Source organism: Nicotiana attenuata, chromosome 7, assembly GCF_001879085.1.
Source record: "Nicotiana attenuata strain UT chromosome 7, NIATTr2, whole genome shotgun sequence".
In the NCBI taxonomy this organism is placed as follows: domain Eukaryota; kingdom Viridiplantae; phylum Streptophyta; class Magnoliopsida; order Solanales; family Solanaceae; genus Nicotiana; species Nicotiana attenuata.
Window position 1 is genome coordinate 57,807,796 of NC_031995.1, and position 15,171 is coordinate 57,822,966.

A 15,171-nucleotide genomic window follows, 5' to 3' on the forward strand; every position below is an offset into this window, starting at 1 on the left:
CGTCGCTTTAGTTCGTTTCGTTTTGTTTAGTTTTTATTTTACTTTCCTTCTTCTTCTCATAGAAGTCATACTTTTCTTCCTTTGTTTACGTTCTGACTTTCCTTTATAACTTCCTCATCCCTCCCCCCCCCAAACTTATGTTTTAAGCCATTTTGTTTCACAAGAGTGTTTAGGAAAACTCGGGTGCCAAGAGAGGGTCATGACAAAATGGGTAAAGGCTTGTAACATGGTTATTAAATGAGAAAGGCTGGAGGCTCAAAGGGGTTGACTAGGGATAACAACATTGGTTGGCAATAGAAAAGTCAAATGGGCCAAGGAAAGCCTACAATCACTTCTCAAACTAAGCAAAGCTTAGGATTTCACCTTAAAACACATTCGGGGCAAGTTCTAGACCCTTCACACGGATACTTGGACTAGCAACAATTCATCTCACCCCTCACGCTTTAGATTTTAAAAGAGGATATATTTGAGAGCCTAAAACGACCACATTCAAGTTTAAAGATCATTATGGTCCAATTAAACCACTCGATGATTACCAAAGTCAACACAAGAGTCACTAACTAGAGCTATTTCTTTTTAAAACCTTAACCATAAGCACGTAGTTAAGTGTGTTGGTGCTAAATGAAGCATGGTTGACTCTTCGAGCATGACTTAATTAGGTATTTTTATTCATTACTACTACCATTATTACCTCAACACAAAACGAACTCATTACCAGAAGAAGGTTGTTATGCCATCTATCGTTGGGACGAGTCACCCGGTTCACACAACAACTATATTTGGAAAGAACCGTGGCATTAAGAAAACTAAAGGGTTATTATCTACTAAAGCATAAAAAGAAGCTACTAAATCAAACAAGAACCAATAAGGAAACAAAAATAAAGAAGCTAATAAACAAAAACTACTGATAATAGAATGAATATACATAATGAGAGAGAGAGAGAGAGAGAGACAGAGAGAATATATATACATACAAATAAGAAAAGAGAGAATATTGTCAAGTTATTACAAGCCAAATATCTCAGCATGTATCGAATGTAACAAATAAACTCCAACCCCCCTCCCCCCCGGGAATAAAAATAAAAATTGTCCCTAATGCTTAGCAAAATAAGAGTAAAAGAGGGATAAGAGTGAAGAAAACTCCCTATGGCTCCTTGGACATCTCTGTCTCCCCAGCAATGTCATCACCCTCTAGGTCAGCTAACTGGATCTCATCATCCTTGACTCTTAGTGTGGCTGGGTTGGCGAACATCTCGCGCACTGCCTCAACATTGTTAGCAGCAAGGTCTGGCTCTTCAGACTGGCTAGCTGGTGCTACCGGTGCAGATAGGGCAGTAGGATCTGGTGCAGACTGGTGCAGGTCAAGTAACATATCAAATGGAAGATCTCCGGCTGTAGCAATTCTGTTCACCTCTCTTTGGAGCTTATCCACCGACTTCTTGCTAGCCTGGGACTTCCTCATCTTCTTTACTTCCTTTCCCAGTTCTTCAATCACTGACCCATGTTGTACTAAGGTAGCCATAATAGTCTTTTGGTTCTCCAGGAGCTTTTTTTTTGTCTCTTCAATGGTCGGGGGAAATTGAGGTCCGTGAACAGTAGACTCTGCTGCAATAGTGCTGGACAAGTCAGACAGCTTTGTACTGGCTGTCTGTATCCAATTGTTGAGACTCGCCAATGTCCGGGAGACTCACAACGCAGATAATTGGGCATTGGGCATTGGCACTGGCCTAAGAGCTAAGATAGATGCTGTGGCAGGAGCTGTAGTAGGGTCTATAGATGATGGCGGAGGCATGGCTGCGTCACTGGAGGAAGGCTTGGTCGAAGTGGATGGAACATCAACTGCCTCAGAAGCTACCACGGTTGGCTCATCAGACTGGCCTGTGGTGGTAGGAGGCTGAACTTTCCTCTTTGGATTGTTCACATCCATCAGTGAGTACCAAGAGAAAGGTTTCTTTGGCTTTACCGTTGTATCATAATCCCTGTCGCACCCCTTTTTTCCTTCCACGGAGAGGAGTCCAGGTTTCGACATTCATGGAGGTGTAATGACTCATTTCCTTTTGGGAATTGGGTATTGCATTTTTTGAAGAGTCGCCACCTAACAATTTTTATGGTGCATTAGGGCACCTACAGGGTTTATCTACAACTACGTTTGATAACCAGAGATAGGGTAAGGGCTTGAAATTATCCTAAGGGGAAGGTGTTAGGCACCCCTCAGGATCCACTAGTGTGGTTCCCGGCCAGACAGTTTTTGTGAATTTGTGCAATTAGCAAGTAGATAAGTAAGGCTCACATAGCAAGGGATTTAGGTTAAAATACACAAGCGTTTGAAAAACGATTAATAAAATCAAGGTTTTGAAAAGAGATATAATCTAAGCATGCTTATGAATGTAAAGGGGTCCTCGGTTTGTTTGTAATATGGATCACAGCAATGCAATACCCGATATGACACTTCTCAAAAGAGGGGATACACGTGGTATTAGCGCACCGGTCATCATATCCATATCTACCCTTTCCCGCCCCATGAAGGTAATTAAAGTGAGGGTTGGTCTCGATTCTTATTGCATGTTGTTACCCGTCCCTTCCTATTAGTCCCGGAGGAATTTAGGACTCCTATTCCTATAAGATGGAGGTTCCTGGCAGACCCTCAGGTTCAAAGGCAAAAATACTAAAGCGACATACAAAACATATAAACATATAAGCAAGTAGAAGGCTCATGTATACCTACGCAGATAATGCTCATAGACAGCATGACTTATACGCAGTTAAGGTCTGAATTTAAAATCTTAAAGCAAGGTGTTTGAGCGATAACATCAGAACCAGATTTATCACATGAATCAGAAAAGAAGTCCGAATCAGGTTTTGCCTACTGATTTTAACAGTTGATAATTAAACAAAATCAGTTCCAGTTTTATTAAAATTATTACCTAAGGCTTGCCTAGGCACAAAGCGAGACGCGGCAACTGTTCCAAGTCATTAAGACAATTTGGAGATTATTTTTATTTACCTAAAACATGTTGTTCTAGTTGCAGAGATGGTTACCAATTTTATTCAGAAGCATCATAATGTGAAAAATTATTACTTTACTACCTTTTCATGAATCAGTAATCAACTAGGCGTTTTAAACGAAATGCATATAGAATCGTAGGACATGATATCTAATATGCACATGCAAATGGCAGGGTCCCTAAGGCATGATTTCTGATGTACATAATAGTTGCAGGATTTCTGAAATAACAGCTTTTTATACCGATGTTGTTACTGCCCTAGGAGCAGGATTTCTAAGTGATAGACATAAAGCATGGACTAATGAATGAAGTGCTGAAGCAAGAAACAAAGGTCCTAAGAGCATGATTTCTAATGCATAATGAATCCTAAACATGGTTTCTATTGCACAATTAGGAATATAAACCTAATAACATGATTTCTACCCTTTAACAACTATAACATGCATATTTTCCATCCCTTTTCACTAGTGACCCCAATACTTGTTTACAAATTATTACATACCATGCGATAGAATTACATAAGAACTGAAAAAATAAGAAGTTACAACTATAGGAAGCCTGATTCTGACTTCCTCTCTTAGTTATGTAATAAACCACCTCAAATGCTAATATTGTTCCATTGCTTTCCCTCATACCTAGGTGTGTCAGACTTCCCTAAGGACCTCAAGGAATCCCGAGCAATGCTCGCACCCAGATTGCATAACCAAGAGTAGGTGCAGTGTGGAAGGGCCAACCCTTATGTGTCCAGGTTCAGAGGGAGCTCAAGGGTCCCAAAGCAAGGTTCACACAAGAGGGGCAGAACCTAATAATCTAAGAGTGCAGGTGAGAGTGCTTGAACTAGTTTTAAAAACATCATGTTTGAAATAAGTTTGTAGAACAGCAGAAGAGTTTTGAAAGGGAGCAAGGGATAGGAGCAGCAAAACCACAGAACAAGCTCAAGGAGGAGTACATGCTTCAGCAGTTACAAACAGGGGAGTAGGGGTTGGGGACATAGAGGACCCAAAACAGAAACACATAATTAGTCATGAAACAAGTACATTAGAAGACATTCTAGTTAAGGGACATAAGCAGGAACAAGTAAACATAATAATTACCTTTGAACAAAAGAGGGCAGAATTTTAAGCATGCTGAGTAAAGCAGTAAACAAAAAGTACAACAGCATGAGCCATTAAGTCAGTGCAGAAAGAGACAGTGATTGACAACAAGGGAACACATAGGTTTGAGTTTCAGAATTTAAACTAGGGAAATATCAGTTGAAGAAGCAAAGTGTAGGAAAAGAAAAGTAAAGCAATCAGAATTCCACAGTCTAGCCTTCGCTTTCAGCCGACTAGACAAGGCGGTAGCACAAGTAGTAGAGAAAGAAAGAGAGTTTGAATGTGTAAGTGTGTGTTTTGAACTCAGTTGTTCGTCTGTTTAGAGAAGAGAGGATAGGGTATTTATTGCTTTGAAAACGAGTAGAAAACAAGGTAACAAGTAAAGCTTTAACACAAATATGGAAATAATCACAATCAGAATCCCATTAATACAAGTACTTCCCTTTAATCAAGGAATTACTACTTAACAGATACTAACAGGGATAATTAAGGAAAGAAAATCAATTTGAGGAAGATTGATTTCTGACCATATAAGGGATAGTAAGAATATAAAGTATACAATTGAGTCTAAGTACATAATATATTTAATTTGGGGAAAGGATTCAGCGGGGGTGAAACATCACAACAAATAAAGGAATGGGAATCAATCAGCTTAATCAAACGAGTAAAATTAGGGGTTTATAAGAAAACCTTTGCAATGAATCGTAACTTGAGGAAATCAAGATCAATCAAGAAGGAATCATGATTCTGCAATTCAACATATAAATAGAAAAGAATGAACAGGCGTATCAGACATGCAGGGTCAAACATATTGACAAAAAGGAGCAAACTAGACGAACATAAACGTACAGAAGTGACATGAATAGGCTAAGGACTACTCAAAGCATGGTAATCAACAAGGTCAAACAGTCATGGCTCACATAGAACCAAAATGAAGAAACCAGTCTAACACATAGCAACAGGTAAAAGAGATCAGACCAACACACGGAAATAAATAAAGGAAGTCTTTAAAAACAACTCACAATAACAAGTGAGAAAAGCTTTAGGAAATTAGGGTTTTTAACAAAAACGGTAAGATTTCAGACTCAGTCAAGACAAACAAAGGAAAGGGTTTAACCATGACTCAATCGAAACAGCATACGTACAAAAAGAGAGTTCCAGAACCCCGGATAAAACCAAAGATACTTAGGGTTTTAACACGATGAACCAGGTAGAAGAAAAACATAAACAAATCATTTAAACATAGTAAAATCATAAAACAACACTGAAAAATCGGAGAAGAGATCTTTTAAAAGAGGTTAAGAAAACCCTAATCGTTGAAGACGAAGAGTCGCTTTGAAAAAATCGGAAAACCTTTAAGGAAAACAATTAAGAGATTCATAACATACACAGATCTAAGACAGATCTGAAAGAAAATCGGAAAGCCTTTAAAGTTAGGGTTTCGGAGAACCCAGAAAAATGAGAAAGACTTCGAAAAGTTACCGATCTAGCCGGAAAAGCCATGGATGGCCTGGAAAAGACCATAGATAGAAGTTGAACAAAGACTAGAATAGATCTCTTTGAGATCTTTCCATGAAATCACGAAAACAGGCAACTAGGAGACATAGGAGACCGGTACACGTCTCAAACAGCCATGGGAGTTCATGGATTGAGTGAGAATCGAAGGGGATTAGGGTTGGTTTGGGTGGCGGCAATTAGGGTTTGAGTGAGGTTGCAGAGGGAATTGGAGAGGAAGGGGATTCAAGGGCGGCGAGTTGGTGGAAATGAACTAGGTTAAGGGGGTCGTTTGGGTTTATTTTAGGCAGGTGGAATGGTGGTCGTTGATTTGAATGATCAACGGCCCAGATTAAATGGGGTAGGTGGGGATCCGGGTTTGGGTAGGGTTTAAAAGGGTTAGGGTCGGGTTTAATTAGAAATTGGGCCGGGGAATTGGGGGTTTGATTTGGGCTAGATTTGAAATACAAAAAGGGGTTGTTATTTAAATAGCCAATTTTTCCTTTTTAATTTATAAGAAATAGTAAATGGCTTCTGAAAAATAAATTGAAAGTATTAATGTGATTTATAACATATAATTAACAATTTAAAAATACAGGCTAATTTTATGCGTCAAAAACATAATTAAACTTTAAAATGGCTAATATTGCAATTATGTGCAATTTAGCTTTAAAAATACTGAATAAAATTGTAAAAAATTAGTAAAAATTACTTTAGTCATATTTGGCATAAATATAGAAAGACAATAAATGAATTATCAAAAATAATAATTTTGGGAATAATTATTGGGATTTTATGGATAAATAAAGGGAAATAAATCAATTAAAAAACCTTTAAAAATATGAAAAATAATAAAACCCTTGGACATGCTCATATATGCATACATATGCTATTTTGAAGGTGTTTTGCATATTAAATATATATAGGAAAAAATTGGGTATCAACAGCTGCCCCTCTTTACCCGGGAAGAATGAAAGAGTTTCCGGGTAAAGAAATGATGGCCAATTTTGACCGAGCAAAACGGCTTGAAGAAGATTTAGGCCGCACCCTGGCTTTTAAGCTGCCTACATATCCCTGGTTTTACAGGAATCAGGCCGTATGTAGTTCAGGATCCGCCGGCGGAGTATGCCGATGGAGACTTTTCAAGGACGGACGTAATATCTAGAGCCGGGTGAGTGATAGGTTTACGTGAATGGTTAAGTTTGATATGGCTGAGGGCACTGGTGCGGAATTGCTCCTGCCGAGATGGCCATTGCTCGCCGGTTTACCTGCAAATAAGCAATGCAAGCATATATTATGCGCAAATTTAAACGTGATGCAAATTTCCGTTGGACCATGAATGCTGTCTTTGGACGGTTAGGAATGGTGTCCTCAGACCATGATGTCCTGGGCCATGAAGCGTATGATAAAGGATTCGCAGGCCATGAAATGATATTCTCGGGCTATGAGGATGGTGCCTCCGAACCATGACGCCTTTGAATAATGATATGCAAAAGTTTGAAAAAGATCCTCAGGCATGACATGGTGTTCTCGGGCTATGAAGATGGTGCCTCTGAACGATGATGCCTTTGGATGAGTTGGCGATATTTCAGCCCATGAAGGATGCAGTAGCATGTGGCGATCTTTCAGCCGTGCAATGTAGTATGAGGCGATCTTTCAGCCGTGCAGATGCAGTATGTGGCGATCTTTCAGCCTGTGAGATGCAGTGTGTGGCGATCTTTCAGCCATGCAGTACGTGGCAATCTTTCAGCCGTGCAGATGTAGTATGAGGCGATCTTTTAGCCATGCAAATGTAGTATGTGGCGATCTTATAGCCATGCAGATGCAGATGGAGACAACGTTTAGTCTCGGAAGGCAGAACGGTAGCCTTATGCAGATTGGAAGGCAGAATAGTAGCCTTATGCAAATTGGAAGGCAGAATAGTAGCCTTATGCAAAGATGCGAATGCAGATGGAGGTAGAGCTTAACCTCGGAAGGCAGAATGGTAGCCTTATGCAGAGTCTTGGAAGGCAGAATGGTAGCCGTTATGCAAATTGGAAGGCAGAATAGTAGCCTTATGCAAAGATGCGAATGCAGATGGAGGTAGAGCTTAACCTCGGAAGTCAGAATGGTAGCCTTATGCAAATTGGAAGGCAGAATAGTAGCCTTATGCAAAGATGCGAATGCAGATGGAGGTAGAGCTTAACCTCGGAAGGCAGAATGGTAGCCTTATGCAGATTGGAAGGCAGAATAGTAGCCTTATGCAAATTGGAAGGCAGAATAGTAGCCTTATGCAAAGATGCGAATGCAGATGGAGGTAGAGCTTAACCTCGGAAGGATGAATGGTAGCCTTATGCAAATTGGAAGGCAGAATAGTAGCCTTATGCAAAGATGCGAATGCAGATGGAGGTAGAACTTAACCTTGGAAGGCAGAATGGTAGCCTTATGCAAATTGGAAGGCAGAATAGTAGCCTTATGCAAAGATGCAAATGCANGATGGTGCCTCCGAACGATGACGCCTTTGGATGAGTTGGCGATATTTCAGCCCATGAAGGATGCAGTAGCATGTGGCGATCTTTCAGCCGTGCAATGTAGTATGAGGCGATCTTTCAGCCGTGCAATGTAGTATGAGGCGATCTTTCAGCCGTGAGATGTAGTGTGTGGCGATCTTTCAACCATGCAGATGCAGTACGTGGCGATCTTTCAGCCGTGTAGATGTAGTATGAGGCGATCTTTCAGCCATGCAGATTCAGTATGTGGCGATCTTACAGCCATGCAGATGCAGATGGAGACATCGTTTAGTCTCGGAAGGCAGAATGGTAGCCTTATGCAAATTGGAAGGCAGAATAGTAGCCTTATGCAAAGATGCGAATGCAGATGGAGGTAGAGCTTAACCTCGGAAGTCAGAATGGTAGCCTTATGCAAATTGGAAGGCAGAATAGTAGCCTTATGCAAAGATGCGAATGCAGATGGAGGTAGAGCTTAACCTCGGAAGGATGAATGGTAGCCTTATGCAAATTGGAAGGCAGAATAGTAGCCTTATGCAAAGATGCGAATGCAGATGGAGGTAGAACTTAACCTTGGAAGGCAGAATGGTAGCCTTATGCAGATTGGAAGGCAGAATAGTAGCCTTATGCAAATTGGAAGGCAGAATAGTAGCCTTATGCAAAGATGCAAATGCAGATGGAGGTAGAGTTTAACCTCGGAAGGCAGAATGGTAGCCTTATGCAGATTGGAAGGCAGAATAGTAGCCTTATGCAATGCAGATGCAGTTGGAGGTATAGCTTAACCTTGGAAGGCAGAATGATAGCCTTATGCAAGAAATAAAATAGCAAATGACAGTAGAGTTTTCTTAGCTGATAGAGACTACTGGGAGCATTGTGACATACAGAGCATTACGGGTGCGTGCTGATAGCAAGTGTTGGCAAGTGCAATGGTTCTGAGAATCGTATTCTTGAACAATGTTTGTTCCATGGGCGTACAGTATGTTTAATGATTTCGCAGTCCCTGTACCTACATCTAAAGAGAAATCGTGAGTTTTGTAAAGGGGGAAGGTTAGCTCGCATCCCCGCTGGCTTTGCTTGACTCGTTCGGCTTTGATCTGATGATACCGTTTGTATTATTGGGGTAGTGTTGCTAAACGAAGCAATTTCATGCATGATTTTGTAAAAGTATGACATAAATGTGTGGAAAAAAAGAGCTATTAGATGAACCGATGACTGTGACATAGTTCAGGACATTGCAACCTCTCCTGCTACAGAATTTTGAGGGTCCTCCTCAAAATTCTGCCCCAGTTTGATGGGTTGATATTTCTGACTGTTGCTCGTGCGGCGATCGGCTGAAATTACTTCGGAATTTTGAGGGTCCTCCTCAAAATTCTGCCCCAGTTTCCAATTTCAAGGGAAAATGAAAATTTTATTGAATTGTGACCGAACCCATAGAGCTGCCTACGTATCCCCTCTTAAACGGGAATCAGGTCAGGCGTAGTTCAATTTACATCATATGAGGAAAGCATAAAGATTACACATAGTAACGCTTGACTGCATCTGAATTAATCGGCTTTGGTCAGAATTCTCCATCCATTTCTGCAAGTATGAGGGCTCCTCCTGTCAGAACCCGATAAACCATGTATGGGCCCTGCCAGTTGGGAGAGAACTTCCCTTTGGCTTCGTCTTGATACGGAAAAAATTTCTTTAACACCAACTGCCCCAGTGTGAAGTGTCTTGGCTTGACTCTTTTGTTGAAGGCTCTGGACATTCTGTTCTGATAGAGTTGACCATGGCAAACTGCATTCATTCTCTTTCCGTCTATAAGAGCTAGTTGCTCATAACGACTCTTCACCCACTCTGCGTCGTCGAGCTCAGCTTCCTATATGATCCTTAGGGAAGGAATTTCTACTTCAGCGGGAATGACAGCCTCTGTACCATAAACCAGCATATAGGGGGTTGCCCCGATTGATGTGCGGACTGTGGTGCGATATCCCAATAGAGCAAATGATAACTTCTCGTGCCACTGTTTATGCTTTTCTATCATTTTCCTCAATATCTTCTTGATATTCTTGTTGGCGGCTTCTACGGCTTCATTCATTTGAGGCCTGTAGGCTGTGGAATTCTTGTGTCTGATCTTGAAAGTTTCACACATAGCTTTCATCAAGTCGCTGTTGAGGTTGGAGCCGTTATCAGTAATGATTGACTCTGGAATCCCGAACCGACAAACAATGCGTCGCGGACAAAATCTGTGTCCGTTGGAAGCAGCAGGCTCGATTGGTCCAATAACATCCACCCCACAGGCGGCGAACGGCCACGGTGAGCTTGTTGTGTTGAGCTTGCTCGGAGGTACCTTTATCATATCTGCATGAATCTGACAGCGATGGCATTTCCGGACATACTAGATGTAGTCTGTTTCCATAGTCATCCAAAAGTAACCAGCCCGGAGTATCTTCTTTGCTAAGACAAAACCGTTCATATGTGGACCGCAAGTCCTAGCATGAATTTCCTCTAGCATCTTGGATGCTTCCTTTGCGTCAACACATCTTAATAGTCCCAAATCAGAAGTCCTCCTATACAGGATTCCCTCGCTGTGAAAGAAGTTGTTGGACAATCTCCGAAGTGTGCGTTTCTGAATAGGATTAGCAAGCTCCGGGTACTCTCCTTTTGCCAAATATTCCCGGATATCATGAAACCAAGGCTTTCTGTCTGCTTCCTCTTCAACATGGGCACAGTAAGGTGGCTGATCATGGATCTTCACTGGAATGGGATCAATGAAGTTCTTATCGGGATGCTGTATCATAGATGATAGGGTAGCCAATGCATCGACAAACTCATTCTGGATTCTGGGAACATGCTGGAATTCTGTCTTTATGAACCTCTTTCTCAATTCCTGTACGTGATGCAGATACGAGAGTATCTTGGAGTTCTTGGTTGCCCATTTTTCTCGTACCTGATGTATAAGTAAATCTGAATCTCCAATTACTAGCAGCTCTTGCACGTTCATGTCAATGACCATTTTGAGCCCTAAGATGCAGGCTTCATACTCGACCATATTGTTGGTGCAGGGGAACCTGAGTTTGGCGGACACTGGATAATGCTGACCGGTTTCTGATATTAGGATTGCTCCTATGCCAACTCCTTTGAAGTTTGCTGCTCCATCGAAGAACATTCTCCAACCGTCATAGGGTTCGGCAATGTCTTCTCCTATGAATGATACCTCTTCATCAGGAAAATAACGTTTTGAGGGGTTCGTATCCTCCATCCATGGGGTTTTTAGCAAGGTGGTCTGCCAGTGCCTGTCCCTTGACCGCTTTCTGAGTCACGGAAATAATGTCGAACTCACTCAACAGGATTTGCCACTTGGCTTGCTTGCTAGTGGGCATGGGCTTCTGAAAGATGTATTTCAAGAGATCCATTCTCGATATGAGATATGTAGTATATGCACAGAAGTAATGCCTCAGCTTCTGAGCTACCCAAGTCAAAGCACAACAGGTGCGTTCCAATAGAGAATACCGGGCCTCGTACGGGGTGAACTTCTTACTGAGATAATAAATGGCTTGTTCCTTCCTCCCCGTTTCATCATGCTGCCCAGAACGCAGTCGAAAGCTCCATCCAACACTGCAAGGTAGAGTAATAAGGGTCTACCGGGCTCGGGCGGGACTAAGACTGGTGGTGTTGACAGGTACTCCTTGATTTTGTCAAAGGCCTTCTGGCAGTCATCGGTCCATTTGGTAGCTGCGTCCTTCTTTAACATTTTAAAGATTGGCTCAGAGATAACTGTAGACTGTGCTATGAATCGGTTGATGTAGTTAAGCCTTCCCAAGAAACTCATCACATCTTTCTTGTTCCTTGGCGGTGGTAGTTCTTGAATGGCTTTGACTTTTGATTGATCCAGTTCTATTCCTCGGTGGCTCACAATAAACCCAAGAAACTTCCCAGCAGGAACCCCAAATGCACACTTTGCGGGGTTTAGCTTCAGGTTGTACCTCCGCAATCTATTGAAGAACTTCCTCAGATCTTCCATGTGGTCAGTGGCCTTCTTGGATTTGATAATAACATCGTCCACATATATCTCTATCTCCTTGTGTATCATATCATGGAAAATGCTAGTCATGGCCCTCATGTAGGTGGCCCCTGCATTCTTCAGGCCGAATGGCATCATCTTGTAATAGCACACTCCCCACGGCGTAATGAAAGCTGTTTTCTCAGCATCTTCCTCATCCATCCAGATCTGATGATAACGAGCGAAGCAATCTACGAAAGACTGTAACTCATGCTTGGCGCAATTATCGATCAGGATGTGTATATTGGCAAAGGGAAGTCGTCTTTCGGACTGGCCCGGTTGAGATCCCGGTAGTCGACACAGACTCTGACCTTCCCATCCTTCTTTGTACTGGCACAATGTTGGCTAACCATGTCGGGTATTTCACTACCCTGAGAACCTTAGCTTTGATCTGCTTGTTGACTTCTTCCTTGATTTTCAAACTCATATCAGGCTTGAACTTTCTGAGCTTTTGCTTTACCGGTGGACACATTGGATCGGTTGGCAGTTTGTGAGCCACAATAGACGTATTCAGACCAGTCATGTCATCATACGACCAGGCGAATATGTCCTCATACTCCTTTAGAAATTCTGTATATTCTTTCTTTTATGATGGCGATAGGTGAATGCTGATTCGTATTTCCTTGGCATTTTCTGTATCTCCCAGGTTGACAATTTCGGTCTCGTCCAGGTTGGACTTAGGTCTGTTCTCAAAGTTCTCAACTTCTTTGACAATCTCGTCAGGTATGTCATCTTCCTCTGAATCAATATCCGTTTGTTGCGTTGTCTCATTGCATGTCACATTCATTGGTTCATCAAGATAAGTAATAGTGATGCTGTATTGGTAAAGTAAGGAGAAAAACGATAGCAATTAATTCATAAGAAAAATCAGACATGCTTTTGATAGGTTGAATAATTGTTTTGAACATTGAAGATCTTATTGCGGGAATTGAGAAATGCGAAAAGAAAATTTTTTAGTAAATAAAGCAGTGAATAATGATTGTAGCCTTGCTACCCCGAGGCTCGTCGGGCTCTGATTGTCCTGATGCTCCAATTCTTGAGACGTGCCCCTCTGCTCACAGCCCGTATGGAAAGGCCTTCTTCCCCCTCCTCATCGAGAATAACACAACTGTCCATATCACTGTCCTCTAGAAACAAGTTGTGCTTCTTCTTCATCCGACCCATAAATAATGTCGCCCTGTTGGAAGGTCTGCTTCAGATGCGGTATTGGCTGCTCTAGTGGGTAGTAAAGACCGCACCATGGTGGCGACCAGTTATTGAATTCTTCCCAGGTGTATTCATATCCCAAACCGAAGGTAGTGCCATGTTTCTTGAGTTTTTATGGTTTAGAGATCCCTTGGAGGTTCTTGCCGAGCCCTTTGCCATGTTTGTACCCACTCCGATTCAGTATACTCTCGATTTTATTATCCCACCATTTGTCTTTGTCGACGGCATTGACCCGCTCGATGTGGTGGTAAGTTTCTCCACCCAGCTTCTTTCTTCTCCCGATCGCCGGAATGGTCTGGCGACTGTATATAGGGTTGCTACTGTCGCCGTGAATGATCACTTCCTGGTGATTCCATTTGAATTTTACTGCCTAATGCAGCGTTGATGCTACGACCCCAGCAGCATGAATCCATGGTCATCCCAGCAGCAAGTTGTAAGACGTTGGTACATCTATTACCTGGAAATCGACCTCGAACCAGGTTGGTCCCATCTGCAGGCATAGAATAATCTCCCCAATGGTGGACCTCTGAGAACCATCGAAGGCTTTCACATTGATTTCTCCATCCCCCTTTGCCGAATTTCTTGAGTGTTACCAGCGGACAAATATTAAGACTGGAACCTCCATCGATCAGGATCCTGGTGATGAAATAATCTTCGCATTGCACTATGATGTGCAGTGCTTTGTTGTGACCTAGCCCTTCAGGTGGCAGCTAGTCCTCATAAAAAGTTATCTTATGGCTTTCCAGCACTTGTCCTACCATATTAGCTATTTCCCCACCAGTGATGTTACTTGGTACGTACGCTTCACTCAGCACCTTTAACAGAGCATTCTTTTGTGTTTTGGAATTTTGCAGCAAAGAGGGGATGGATATTTGTGCTGGCGTCTTGTTTAACTGGTCGATGACCGAATATTCCTTGGCCTGTATTTTCCTCCAAAGGTCTTCCGGACCTGTCTCAATGAGGGGTGGCCTATATGAGGCCTGCTTGTTTGATTCAGCTAGATGTTCAGGGGTATAGACTCTACCAGTTCTTGTCATACTCTGTGCTACGATATTTTCTTCAATCCTGACCTTTCCTTTTCTTCTTGCCTCGGCTGTATAGTCCCAGGGTACAGCATTTGTATAGACGTATGGCGTGNTGGTATTTAATGGGTCTTCAATTTAGGGCTTATTTGTTTATGGGTTAGTGATATTTAGCTTGTTTCATGCTTTAACTGTTGAATTGGTGGTTGCAAACGCTTATTCATGCCTTTTTGACTTAGGCTCTTCTTGAGAAAGAGAGCCCAAGTCTAGGAAAAATAGGCTAACAAGAAATTGAGGTGAATTCAAGAGATTGATAGCCCCAATTAAGGGGTTAAGCCTAGAGATAGTAATACCCGACTTGAGCCAATTTTATTTGCATTGTTTGAACACCCAATTAGGCTTGAGAAAGCCAATTAGGGCAAAGTCACTCAAACTACCGAGAGGTATAGAGTGAGTAATTATGTGTAAAGGTTATATCACGACCCCAAATATAACAAGCTTGTCCTAAATTTTAGACCCCATTAGATACTCGCCTAGGTGTAAGTCACTTCCCTAGTGCTTTTTTATCAATGAGACAACTCCTACAAAAATATTGTACTTAGATTAGTTTCAGCAATCAATAGCATTAAATGTAGAATAGAAACAAATCCAAGCATGGTTAGATGTGCAATTAAAAGCAACACGCATAGCTAGATTGGATAGAAACCCATCTCCCAACCAATATTAACTCCCTGTGGATATCGATCCCGACCTTTCGGGTAAAAGCTGCATCGACCACTCCTCGCCATTATATAGTGGTGCAGGGTTGGAGCCGATCAG